Raw genomic sequence first — 14,918 nt, 5'->3', positions numbered from 1 at the left:
GAGCCACTTGGGTGGCTCACCGAGCCACCTTGTGGTGGCTCGGTGGCCGAGCCACCCAAGTGGCCGAGCCACGGGCAGATCTAGGCCCAGATCTGAGCCCAGATCCGCTTTGAGTGCCTATAAATAGACCATGAAGTTCATTGTTTGAGAGGTTGGAATTTTGGAGCCGAAACTCTGCTGGATTGAGAACTCACCTTCGAATTTTCAAGCTTAGAAGACTCGGACTCTAAGATCTGGTTCTTGGCGATCATCCACGCCAAATAAGGCAGGAGTTCGAGAGAGATCAGATATGAGATCTACACGGTTTCCCTCCGGATCAAAGCTTGGCCTTTGATCCCGAGAAGAGTCTCGATTTCGCTTGGTCGATTTCGATAACTTGGGCTATTATTTCCTTGGCGAAATAATCCCCACGGCTGTTATTTCCTTCGTAAAATAATACCCGCTATACCGTGTAGATCCGACCGGATCAAGATCGCGCGGTGGTCCACGGATTAACCCCGGCGCAGGCAAAGAACCCACAAAAGCGAGAGGCCGCAAAACAGGATCTCGTGATTCGTTCGACAAACAAGGAAAGTTGTAATTTTTATTTCTTTTTTGATTTCGTTGTAACCGGATCTTATAAAAAGACCGGATCTTTTTGTAACCGAAAAACTGTTACTTGAGAAAGCAATGAATTCAATGAAGACAACAATTTTTCCCGCGAACAGTAGCGAAATCTTTTTAGATAATTATATCAATTTAAAAGAATTTATTTTAGATTAATTATAATGAGAAAAGAAATTATTTTGAAAGGGAGAATATTAAAAAGAATATTTAAAAAATATTTTTTTGAATTATTTAAAAGGAGTTTATTTTGGAAAATGAATTTATGAATTATCTATTCTTATATTTGTCATACGTGCGGAATTCCATTTTATTGGTCATTTATTAGAATTTTAGATCTGTTATGAATTTCATGCCTAGATTAAACTGTGATATGTTATTACATGCGTGAGATTTGTTGATGAATGATTGTATGGAACTTGTTGTTTTATCACCTAGTTGTTATCCAATAGGAGAGACTGTACATGAAGACGACTCCTGTTAAAAGTATGATTTATAAGCGTGCTTTCAAGGCACGGCTGTACCCTTGATATCGATATCCTGGTATGAGGTTTCCTTGTTTATTACTACTATAGTATCGACTAGACGATGCACCCTTGATCGGACATGTTACGGGTCACGGTTATTTTTTATAGTTTTTACAGAAGTCGTTCCACGGTTACTCTGTGGTTAGTGTACAATATTTCATGTACAGTTACTTAATTAAACTGACAAGCATGGGGATATAAAGGGGAATTGGACGAAGAATATAACATTTATATAAACAGGCATATGCGCTTTCTTGATATTGTGAGTTATATATATACTTGGGCCGGAGAGCCAGACTTGACTTGAGGGCGGCCCCCGGACAACTTTACGGGGACCCGATTATATATATGAAAATATTCTTCCCCAATTCAAATAAGGGTGTGTTTGACCCAACTCTGTGTCCTGGATGATATTCTATTGTGATATGTATCTTTTCCATTCTGAGTTGTTCATTATACTCTTGCTATGTGTGATCGGGGACCTGTGACTTCGTATATTATATTTTTGACGCTTAGCGTATTAGATTGAGTAGAAAGAGTTTTATTATTTATTTCTACTCAACCTAATACGTCGCGGGCTTGTTCACGTTCCGATTCCCGGGTATTTTGGGAACCGGGGCGTGACAAGTTCACGGTCCCGAGGCCTCATCAGTAAGAATATAACGGACAATTTAGATACATATCATATTTCATCCATGAGACTATCCTTGAGCCCTTATCCTATTTTCTTGATAGATTTCGTTTCGTCCCTACCTTATAACTTTTTTGACTCCGGAACCTTCCACTATTTCTTATCTCGTAACTTTCCATTGTTTCCTGTTTCTTGTCTCATCTGCTTATGGATATCATTCCATATCTGTCCCTGTGGTTCTTATTTTAATTCCGAGGACGGAATTTATTTTAAGGGGGTAGGATGTAACAACCGTAAATTTTGATACGTATTTAAATAAATTTTCTACTATTTAAAATATTATATTATATTTTATTAACTCTTTTCCTAATTTTTGGAATTTTCTGAGTTTTAAAAATAAATAAATAATAAAATATATAGTCTTGTATTTTTAATTCTGCTAAATATTAATTTACGGTTTAGTGATTTTTATATATAATCATTTGGTGATTAATATTATTAATGACCTTGTTATTGATGTAAACTTGAGTATAGTACAGTAGTATATAAATATTAATAAAAAGATTTTTGGTTAATTATTAATTAATAATATAATTCAAAATATTATGTGGAAATTTTTGAATTTTCCCTCTCTTATTTTTCTCATTTGAATTCTTTCTATAACTCTTTTCCAATCAACCCCAAATCACTCCCCATGATTTTCTCCAGCCAAAATTAATCCTTCCATTTTTTCTCTCATTTCAAAATTCAAAAAAAGAAAACATAATCAAATCCTTCTCTCTCTCCCCTTCCATAAACAAATCTTTCTTTTTTCTCTCCCCATACCCGTACTCTCTCTCCCCCGTACCCCCTCTCTCTCTCCATCAGTTCACCCCAAAAGAAAACCCTCCTCTTCTTCTTCTTCTTCTTCTTCCTCAAGCACTGAACCTGACCACGCTTTTAGACTCGGATAACGATGTTCGTCGTCTTCTCTCTGTCTCGAGCTGTGTGCGGACACCTATAGGCATTTTTAGATGCCTACACCCATCTCCCCTCCATTTGATCGCCGCCCAACGCCAATCACCATCAGCGCCTCCTCCAGTAGCGACACCGTCACCTCTCCCGGCTGTCCCTTTCAGCCCGTCGCCGCTGCCTTAACCCAAGGCAAGATCCCAGTTTGATTGATTTATCATTTCATATCTGTATTTATTAATTGCATTGATTAGACTATTATTATCTGCGTGGTTTGGTTGATGAGTAATATTAGTAGTGATAATGAGATAATTACTTATATTCGTAAAGAGGGGATATGATATGTATTCTGAGCCGTATGTGATGAAATGTTATTTTGACGATTATATTATAATTAATTATGAGATATTTTGAAAGAAAGAATTTTTTGTAAAGACTATTTTGAAATATTATAGTAATAAATAAATTAAAGAGTTTATTTCGGTATTTGATTCCTTTTTAGGGTGATTATAATGATTTAAAAGAATTTAATTCGGTAGCGAAATCTTTTTAGATAATTATATCAATTTAAAAGAATTTATTTTAGATTAATTATATTGAGAAAAGAAATTATTTTGAAAGGGAGAATATTAAAAAGAATATTTAAAAAAATATTTTTAGAATTATTTAAAAGGAGTTTATTTTGGAAAATGAATTTATGAATTATCTATTCTTATATTTGTCATACGTGCGGAATTCCATTTTATTGGTCATTTATTAGAATTTTAGATCTGTTAAGAATTTCATGCATAGATTAAACTGTGATATGTTATTACATGCGTGGGATTTGTTGATGAATGATTATATGAAACTTATTGTTTTATCACCTAGTTGTTATCCAATAGGAGAGACTGTACATGAAGACGACTCCTGTTAAAAGTATGATTTATAAGCGTGCTTTCAAGGCATGGCTGTACCCTTGATATCGATATCCCGGTATGAGGTTTCCTTGTTTATTACTACTATAGTATCGACTAGACGATGCACCCTTGATCGGACTTGTTACGGGTCACGGTTATTTTTTTATAGTTTTTGCAGAAGTCGTTCCACGGTTACTCTGTGGTTAGTGCACAATATTTCATGTACAGTTACTTAATTAAACTGACAAGCATGGGGATATAAAGGGGAATTGGACGAAGAATATAACATTTATATAAACGGGCATATGCACTTTCTTGATATTGTGAGTTATATATATACTTGGGTCGGAGAGCCAGACTTGACTTGACGGCGGCCCCCGGACGACTTTACGGGGACCCGATTATATATATGAAAATATTCTTCCCTAATTCAAATAAGGGCGTGTTTGACCCAACTCTGTGTCCTGGATGATATTCTATTGTGATATGTATCTTTTCCACTCTGAGTTGTTCATTATACTCTTGCTATGTGTGATCGGGGACCTGTGACTTCGTATATTATATTTTTGACGTTTAGCGTATTAGATTGAGTAGAATGAGTTTTATTATTTATTTCTACTCAACCTAATACGTCACGGGCTTGTTCACGTTCCGATTCCCGGGTATTTTGGGAACCGGGGCGTGACAAGTTCACGGTCCCAAGGCCTCATCAGTAAGAATATAACGGACAATTTAGATACATATCATATTTCATCCGTGAGACTATCCTTGAGCCCTTATCCTATTTTCTTGATAGATTTCGTTTCGTCCCTACCTTATAACTTTTTTGACTCCGGAACCTTCCACTATTTCTTATCTCGTACTTTCCATTGTTTCCTGTTTCTTGTCTCATCTCCTTATGGATATCATTACATATCTGTCCCTGGGGTTCTTATTTTAATTCCGAGGACGGAATTTATTTTAAGGGGGGTAGGATGTAACAACCGTAAATTTTGATACGTATTTAAATAAATTTTCTAGTATTTAAAATATTATATTATATTATATTAATACTTTTCCTAATTTCTGGAATTTTCTGAGTTTTCAAAATAAATAAATAATAAAATATATAGTCTTGTATTTTTAATTCTGCTAAATATTAATTTACAGTTTAGTGATTTTTATATATAATCATTTGGTGATTAATATTATTAATGACCTTGTTATTGATGTAAACTTGAGTATAGTACAGTAGTATATAAATATTAATAAAAAGATTTTTAGTTGATTATTAATTATTAATATAATTCAGAATATTATGTAAATTTCGAATTTATTTTTCCCTCTCTTAATTTCCTCTAATTTGAATTCGTTTGGCCATAACTGTAACTTTACTCGGTCCTGATTGTATGCCTCTCCTCGCGCTTTTCCCAATCAAACGCGCAAGATACAGGCTACCCGCTGATTTTGCTTCAGCCAAAATTAATGCGCGCATTACATTGTTTTTTCATCATTCAGTCAGTTTCGCAAATTCAAAAAAAGATTACGCTAATCAATCCTTCTCTCTTCTCTTCTCTTATTTTCCCATCACCGTACCGCTCTCTCTTCACTGCTCTCAGATCATGCTTCTCTCTTGGACTAAAAGCTAAAGCCGACCAAGAAAACGCCAATCGCTCGATCTCCGACCAACACTCGATGAGCGTACGGACGCGACGCCTCGAACTGGATCTACCCAACTCCGCTAAGGTGCCAGACCGGTGCCGACTGACGAGCCCTGCTAGCTGTGAGCCGGATCTTTCCATAGCCGGGCGTATATCACCGACTCGCGAACACAATGGTGCCCCGCGCGGCACTTAACTCTCCCCGAATCTTTGCGCGCGCCGGCGAGCCCAAGCGTGAGCGCGCCAGTGGCCTGCACATGAGCGTCGTGAAAGGCCGAGCACTAGCGTCAAGCCCCGCTCGAGCTGCGCAGTTGCGTCTCGGCGCGTCAACGGCGCAGCGCGCTTGGGCCGCCAGACTGCAGCACCATCCCCAGGAGGCTCCGTCCGCAGTGCACATGGATGCCCGTGTGTCTGCAGCAGGCCCCTCCGGCGCCGGCACACGGTGCAAGCACGCGGCTCGCCGAACCCTTGCGCTCCTTCAGCCTCGGTCAGACCCGACGCCCAGCCACTCGCAGTGCCGCTCCTCGACTCCGGCGAACTCCCCGACTCCAGCAGCGACGCCGCTTGGTCATCGCCACACTTGGAGCTCGCTGCAGCTGCCCCACAGTCCAGACCCATCCGCTTCGGCACCGCCACCCGTCATCAGACCCCCCTGGTCTCGTAGGCAAGATCCCGCTTCGGTTGATTTATCATTTCATTATTTATATCTGTATTTATTAATTGCATAGATTAGACTGTTATTATCTGCGTGGTTTGGTTGATGAGTAATATTAGTAGTGATAATGAGATAATTACTTATATTCGTAAAGAGGGGATATGATATGTATTCTGAGCCGTATGTGATGAAATGTTATTTTGACGATTATATTATAATTAATTATGAGATATTTTGAAAGAAAGAATTTTTTGTAAAGACTATTTTGAAATATTATAGTAATAAATAAATTAAAGAGTTTATTTCGGTAATTAATTCCTTTTTAGGGTGATTATAATGATTTAAAAGAATTTAATTCGGTAGTGAAATCTTTTTAGATAATTATATCAATTTAAAAGAATTTATTTTAGATTAATTATATTGAGAAAAGAAATTATTTTGAAAGGGAGAATATTAAAAAGAATATTTAAAAAATATTTTTTTGAATTATTTAAAAGGTGTTTATTTTGGAAAATGAATTTATGAATTATCTATTCTTATATTTGTCATACGTGCGGAATTCCATTTTATTGGTCATTTATTAGAATTTTAGATATGTTATGAATTTCATGCCTAGATTAAACTGTGATATCTTATTACATGCGTGGGATTTGTTGATGAATGATTATATGAAACTTACTGTTTTATCACCTAGTTGTTATCCAATAGGAGAGACTGTACATGAAGACGACTCCTGTTAAAAGTATGATTTATAAGTGTGCTTTCAAGGCATGACTGTACCCTTGATATCGATATCCCGGTATGAGGTTTCCTTGTTTATTACTACTATAGTATCGACTAGACGATGCACCCTTTATCGGACATGTTACGCGTCACAGTTATTTTTTATAGTTTTTGCAGAAGTCATTCCACGGTTACTCTGTGGTTTGTGCACAATATTTCATGTACAGTTACTTAATTAAACTGACAAGCATGGAGATATAAAGGGGAATTGGACGAAGAATATAACATTTATATAAACGGGCATTTGCGCTTTCTTGATATTGTGAGTTATATATATACTTGGGCCGGAGAGCCAGACTTGACTTGGGGGAGGCCCCCGGAGGACTTTACGGGGACCCGATTATATATATGAAAATATTCTTCCCCAATTCAAATAAGGGCGTGTTTGACCCAACTCTGTGTCCTGGATGATATTCTATTGTGATATGTATCTTTTCCATTCTTAGTTGTTCATTATACTCTTGCTATGTGTAATCGGGGACCTGTGACTTCGTATATTATATTTTTGACGCTTAGCGTATTAGATTGAGTAGAAAGAGTTTTATTATTTATTTCTACTCAACCTAATACGTCGCGGGCTTGTTTACGTTCCGATTCCTGGGTATTTTGGGAACCGGGGTGTGACACTCTCTCTGATTCCTTAAAAAGAAAGGCGGCTCCTTTTTCCCACTCTACTAAACCCCGAACAAATTCCCCCTTAAAAATCTAGGGTTAGGGTTTCGATCTCGTCTGCCACTCCAAGGAAAAGCTCTTATCACCCCCTCGAGCCCCATTCGCTTTCTTGCCGCCCTTTTCCTCCTTCATCTTCGATCAGTAGATGATCATGCCAGGTAGGGTTTCGGATTCAGCCCACCCCTCCTCGGCGATTCGAACCACTTAGGGTTTCGTTGAACAGTTTAGAAGGAGTCACGACTACGAAGGTAAAGATCTCCATTCTCGGTTTCCTGGCTGGGGAAATATCACGAACACAAGCCATGCCTTTTATTGACTGCAGGCTTGTTTCTTGCTTTTTATGATTATTTCATTGCTAAGTTTTCTTAAATCTCATATACTATAATCTTGAAATGTTTCTCAAAAGTGGCATCTTTTGGATTTGTGAATAAATATAGGATTTTTTATAAGTTTACGGGAGGGAATATTTTGGGATAGAGCATAAAACTTTTAGTAAATAATAAATATCATATGCTATAGGTCACTTTTTTTCTTCTTCTGAATTTGTAATGTAGGGCTTCCACTGTTGTGTTTTGAATTTCAGGTTCTTAATTTTTTTTAAATAAATTGAGATGATCCTTTGGCAGTCCCCAATTTATAGTGAGCTGTATTCAATCCAATAATTAGGCTTATGAATCTTCAATGATGATTAAGTTTGATCCGAAATGATCTAATTTTTTTTGTGATCCTTTTTCTTCAATTTTCCTCATATTTGGATAACTAGTTGAATATGTTTTGGCAGTGTGAACTTTAATATTTTCGATGGAGCATCATCATAAAGAGGAGGTTGTTGAACTTGAGTCTTTTAGCATTATGGCTCTGTCACCTTAGAAGGCCGATATTTTTGCAGAAAGTCAAGGATTTGCACCCATTCTTTAGTGAATATGGGTTAATCCGTTACCGTGTAATGGTCGAGGTAACTTTCATTAAATTCTCCTGTAAGAATACATATTTAATAAATGCTTTTTTATTCAACACCAGTGCACAATGTTAGTCTTACATTATATTTTTTTTAAGAATAATGGTTTCATATTTAAATGTAGATTATACAATCATTTTTGTAGCGAATGATAAAGAAATGTTTCTGGTAAAGCATGAAAAAACTATGGTTGTTGATTGGATATCCTTGTTCGTCTGGCTTACAAATCATAATATGTCTCAGGTATAAAAAACTATGGTTGTTGATTGGATATCCTTGTTCGTCTGGCTTACAAATCATAATATGTCTCAGGTATTAAGATAAAAGGTTTAAAGCCTTAGTTAGCTCAAAAGGTTTAATGTTGTGCCTAAAATGTTATGTGACCCGTTGGGATATTTATATTTGATATGCATATCTGACAATGCACCAACCTTCTAATAAATTTGCATATGATGTAGTATTAGCAGTTTCTGTATGAGTCCATCGAACATTATTTATTTAGGTCATGCATATTAGTGTGCTTTCTTTTACAATCTGACAAAACATCCAGCCTCTGCTTTAATATAGGTAGCAGTCTTTATTTAAACTTGTCATAGTGTAGTCATGTCTTGGGTAATGGAGAAAGAGGTAACTTACAAGCAAAAAAGGTTTACCTCTTTCTCCATTACCCATCATGATCTGACAAAGCTGGCCACTGTAGTTATATTTTCATGTCGGCTACTCAGTGCAAAACGCTAATCTGAAAAGATTCTTTTTTAGGTAAAATGGTTGCAAACATTAACAGAAATACCTGAAATCAAGTAGGTTCAAAGCTTTAGTGAGAATGCCAGGTCTTATTTAGAAAGTATAGTTAGTGGCTTCAGCAAAGCTAATGCTCTAGAAGTGAAAAAGATTGAAAAAGTAACTAACCACGATGTTAAGGTAGTGGAATACTTCTTGAAGCAGAAATGTCAATCCAATGTTGAGATTGCTGAGGTGAGTTTTTGATGTTCCAGTGGAATACTTCTTGAAGCAGAAATGTCAATCCAATGTTGAGATTGCTGAGGTGAGTTTTTGATGTTCCTTGTTGTGGGTACTCTATGCTTCCTCTTTTTATAACTATGCTGAGGTGAGTTTTTGATGTTCCTTGTTGTGGGTACTCTATGCTTCCTCTTTTTATAACTACGACTAGCTGTGATTTCAAAGATTTCATTTAAAACTTAATATTTGACATCAGATTCTACAAAATTCTTTGTTAGGTACTGGAGTTTTTCCATTTTGCTTGTACATCAAAGGATATAAATAATTTAGCCCATGCATTGGCACTGAAGGAGGCGTTCAACACTGTCATATTTCCTGTGATGATTGAGTTGTTGAATGCAATATGCAAATTAGCAAAGGAAAATGCTCATATCTCCATGTTGTCTTGCACTCATGGGCGGGTATTTTCAGTTCTAGATGAGAGACAACTCTTGTTATAACGGAATACCAACTTTTTGTTGATTAGATTTTATCTACAAAAACTTTAATGCTATATAAACATAATTGAAAATCTTATATTTCACTTTTATTTGTGTTTACACATAGAAGGACATAGTTTATTGTATATATTGATTTAAAAAAAAATCAGAAGCTATTAGACTAAGAAAAAGCAGAGAATGCTTCAAGGAAAATGAAAAATACTTTTTCATTTCCATGAACTAATTTATTTTGCAATCCTAAATTCTTAATGAAATTTATCCCAAATGGAGAAGGGATGCAACTGACAAGAACACGTTTAGAGAATTATTAGAGAAATGGGAGTACTCAAAGAAAAACAAAGTACTCTTGGGTTTAAAAAGTTAAACTTAATCAAAGGTGCACAGGGTAATATTCCACTAAGAATTTTTCCCTAATGTCCTGGTGGTGGATTTTTTTTGGTTGAAATAACTCAAAGATTCCTGGCTGGTCAATTCGGTTAATTTTTTTATAAAAAAGTAAGCTTTTTTTTTTCGGGGGTGGTAGGGGGCATATATAGAAATAATTAAATTATGATTACATGCTGAAACTCAAGAATTTTCTACGTGGGGCTAATACATCATGTATAATTACTGGTTTGATAAAGACTATACTGTCTATCTTCGTTCATATATGTTTGCAGGACATGTTCGACATTCCTTTCTTCACGAGTTTTTAGCTTGATGCTATAAAATAAATTGAATGGAACCTTTTCAATCGGAAGGTTAAAATAATATAATCATGTCTTTGTTTCTTATTTAGTCCTACATCAGAAAATGAGTGAGAAGTTAAGTTGCTTAAATAGGTATGCCCAAGACTCAAGTGTAACACGGCTAGCTGATTTTGGCAGTGGGTTGAGCCAAACGTGTTACACTTGGTGGGTCCCACGGCTTGTACTATTCCAATAGGCCCGGCGGCTCGAGGCGTGACAAATTGTCATAGAAGTTGCGAGTAGGAAGTGTGGAGCTAAGTGCTATGCGGGGCTAAGTGCTATATTGCGTGAGTGCGGAGGGAGCCACCTCTAGAGTCCACATAACCTAGTGATACCGGGATGTGCAATTTGTCATGTCACGATGAGGACGTCGCTTATGTAAGGTGGGATGTTTGTGACACTCCTATTTAGTCCAACATCAGGAAATGAGTGAGAATTTTAGTGGATTAAATTATTTAAGTGTTACATCGGTTCGTCGATTTTGGCAGTAGATTGAGCCAAACAACACGTTACACTTGTTGGGTCCCACGGTTTGTACCCACAAATGGGCCCGTCAGGCCGGGGCGTGACATGGCCAATATTAGAAGCGGACATATACTAAGTTGACTGCTCAAAGTAGCTGAAATATCATATTGATAATTTTCATCGTTATGCTACATGAATAAATGATTTGCTTTTGTAATAGGTTTATGTGGTTTAGTTCTGATATCTTCTAACTCCCTTTGTAGCCTACTTCACCCACTACTTTGGGAAAGGAGATAGCAAATTTTGCTTTCAGACTAAGTGAAGTAGGGAAGACCTTTATGGAAGTGCAAATATTGGGCAAGTGTGCTGGAGCTGTTGGAAACTACAATGCACATAAAGTTGCATGTCCTGATATTGATTGGCCAACTGTTGCAGCTGAGTCCGTGACCTCTTTGGGGTTAGGTTTCAACTCTTACGCAACATAGGCATGTTTATTTACTTCTACTACTTTTCTCTTTTCAAGGTTTTACCTATCTGATTCATTTCAGCTTGATGAATTTTTTTTGTGTAATTAAGTAGGGCATAGACGATTTTGGTATGGTTTTTTCTTTGCGGATGACTTGGACAGGTTTCATTCATGGGAGGAGTACATTATTTACCTGTACTTTTTTCACACCGTTGCTTGTATTTATTGTTCTCTGCTTGAACTAGTTTACTTGTAAACAGTCCTCGTGAAGATTTAGGCAACTTTACAAACTGTAAAAGTGTATAACTAATAGAGCCTCAGGATTTTTTTTAATATGACTTTTGCAATCGACTCAGGTGACTGAAATGTAGGTTTTTTTTGCCATTTCACGTTTCAAGAGTTTACAAAAGGTGATTCATATAGTAAGTAGATACTATCATGTGCATGCTTGATAATAAGTAGATACACTTGCAGGTTATCCATCTATCTTGGAATTACAGTACATTTATCAATTAGCCTATTCTACACCAACCAGTTAGTGCATAAATAATAATAGAATTGCAGCGCCAGCTAATAATTTTGTTAAGTTTGTGTTGTCTGAAAGATTACGTCAATATGGCCTATGAATGGAATGGCACTTGGCGTGCTTACATACTCTCTATCTGAGCCTGTTGCTTGCTCTGTATACAGATTGAGCCGCATGACTATATCGCAAAGCTTTTCAATATAGTTGTTTAGTTTAATAACATCCTGACTGATTTTGATCGGGACATATGGAGCTATATTTCGTTAGGTTATTTTAAGCAAGCAACTTTCTTATGCATGAGAACTATACCCCTAAAATATTAGGACCTATTTTAGCTCCCAAAATCCAATTTGGAACTAAACGATTTCATGATAATTTTGCTTTCCAGATGACCAAGGCTGGGGAGATTGGATCTTCAACTATGCCAAATAAACTCAATCCCATTGATTTTGAGAATAGTGAGGGCAACTTGTGTTTAGCTAATGCTATTTTATCTGCTAGCTCTCAGCTCGAAATTGCCCATCTCTCGTATGCAGGTGTGTATCATTTACTTTTCCATCTTTATTCATGGTTCTTGAGGAGTACCTAATGTGAAGTTCAGTGCTATATCATAGTTCAAAAAACACGTCTTAGTGTTTCATTTTGGTGAAGTGATACTATACTTATTGCATGTGTAATCATTGACAGAGGGATTTGACCGATTCCACTGTTTTTAGGAATTTGGGTATTGGATCTGGGTATTCTCTCTTGGCATACAAAAGTGCACAACAAGGAACCCGGAAGCTTCAGGTTAGCAGTAAAATCTGTATAAGATGGTTATCACTAGAGAATTAGATATAAAGCTAGATGTGTTATTTGCAGGAAATGTGTAGCTGTCGTCGTTCTGTGCTTCATGTATGTTGTTTGTTCTGTTCTTGCTTTAACTATTTGGGTCGGGCATATGTTGAATTTGAATTCGTCACTAATACAAGATGCTAAATTCTGTGAATTACAAGATCATAGAAATGTGGATCCTTTTCAAGAAGAATTCTTGTCTTGCTATCAACATAATTTCTATCTAATGTACATCCATCTAATAATATATATGATTTTACGGATGTTTATGTTTTTTTATATAAGTATTTCTTTTCTAAAATTGTACTACCCATTTCCCTCAAAAATATTGTATGAACTATGTCTTTGCTATCCTTTTCAATTTCCTTTAGATCTATTATTTGGGATCCATAACTATGATATCTGGCATGATTCTTTTGAAAAAATTCTGTTTGTACATCTGAGTAGTTGATGCGAAGAAAGATACATCTAAAAGTGGCAAAAGCTCCTTTTTTGCTCAATATGCTGCCGACGTATAAATATAATCCCAATGTTAACATTTAATTAGGGTTGGCAAATGGGTCGGGTTGGGTCGGGTAGGGTCATAGTTGACCCAACCCGTATAAGTGTGATCCAACCCGATCCATTTAACAAATGAGTCAATGCAATCCAACCATTTATTAAATGGGTTACCCGACCCGACCTATATAACCCGAATGACCCGTTTATCAAATCTCAATTGAATATCGTGGATACTATATAGATCAAGATGAAATTCTTTTGACTCTTTCGACAATCACAAGTCAAAATATGAAATATTGCTACATAGATTGTACAAGAGATTGACCCTTTTAATAAACAATCCTAATTAAGGATTAGGTTGCCGCTTATTCACAGCATTATAAACCACGGCCCCCGCCTTTTTGGCCATCACCTCACTCTGATGAACCCCCCAATCCCTCTGATCCCGCACGACAAAAAAGTCAAAACCGGACAGATCCAGAGCTTCGCTCTCGACCAGATCACAGCAGTTCTCCCCTATCAAGCTGAAGTAGTTCCCCGACAGCAGTAGGTTCTCTAGCTTTCCGCAGCTCACCAGGTCGCAGAGCACGTCGGGCACCTATTTCATCCCTTTCTTCGACCTCCCCTTATCCTCCTCCGATCTCATTCGTACGAGCGGAACCATGACCGATCTCGACCATTGAAACGCTTGCTCGCTATCGATGAGGGCTGAGACGCGGCCGACCATGCCGGAGACGCTGGACCTGGTGGGAAACTGGGGGTCGAAGAAAGAGGAGTGAGAGGAGAAGGAGCAGGATGAAGACGACGAAGATGATCTTCATATTTGGAGTTTGCAACCCATTTAGAATTAAACGGGTCGGTATTGGGTTACACGGGTCAGTTCAGGTCAACCCTAATTTACCCATCTAATAAACGGGTCAGTTCGGGTTGACCCGTTTATGACTCGACCCATAATCTAATAAACGGGTCAGTTCGGGTTGACCCGTTTATGACTCGACCCATATAACTCGACCCATACCCAAATAAACAGGTCGGGTCGGATCGGGTTAATTGGTCGGGTCATAATTTGCCACCCCTACATTTAATCAAGTTTATTCTTAAACTTGGCCAAATTAGTTTGAAGTTTAAAGCTCATTATTTTAAAGTAATAATACATTGATTGTACATTTTTGATACAGTGTCATCAATATGTCTCATTCCAAATTACATATTTAATAATGACATGACTCATGAAATTACACTGCTTTGTAACTCTCTTCGTTTCTTAATTCTTTATTTCTTCTCCATCATGTGTAGGTAAATGAATCTCGTCTCAATGAAGACCTGGACTAGGTATGGGAGGTGCTTGCAGAACCAATACAAACAGTAAGTCCAGATAGTGCACTGCACTTCCCTTTAGACTGTTAGCGTCTATGGTTTAATCTGAAATAATACAGATATATAACAGCAAAATTTGAATAGAAAACTAAAGTGCAGTAATTTAAAATTTTCCAACTCAGTTGCTGTGTGTTTGTAAAACAATGTGTTTAAAGCATTATTTGGCCTACTCCGGTGGAAGGAGCCCAATGCCAAATTGCTTCCAGGAACAGCAGTCCAGTACTTTGGTGTGCACCGACCTA

The 14,918-nt window shown here is 37.1% G+C and overlaps 1 pseudogene; it reads left to right on the top strand.

Annotated features, from left to right (window-relative positions):
• Positions 1-14,918, top strand: part of LOC109845804 — a 37,909-nt pseudogene that overhangs the window by 21,090 nt on the left and 1,901 nt on the right.

The sequence above is a fragment of the Asparagus officinalis genome, chromosome 6 (genome assembly GCF_001876935.1).
Source record: "Asparagus officinalis chromosome 6, Aspof.V1, whole genome shotgun sequence".
NCBI lineage: Eukaryota > Viridiplantae > Streptophyta > Magnoliopsida > Asparagales > Asparagaceae > Asparagus > Asparagus officinalis.
The sequence above is the reverse complement of the archived record's forward strand: the minus strand, read 5'-3'. Positions and strand labels throughout refer to the sequence as shown.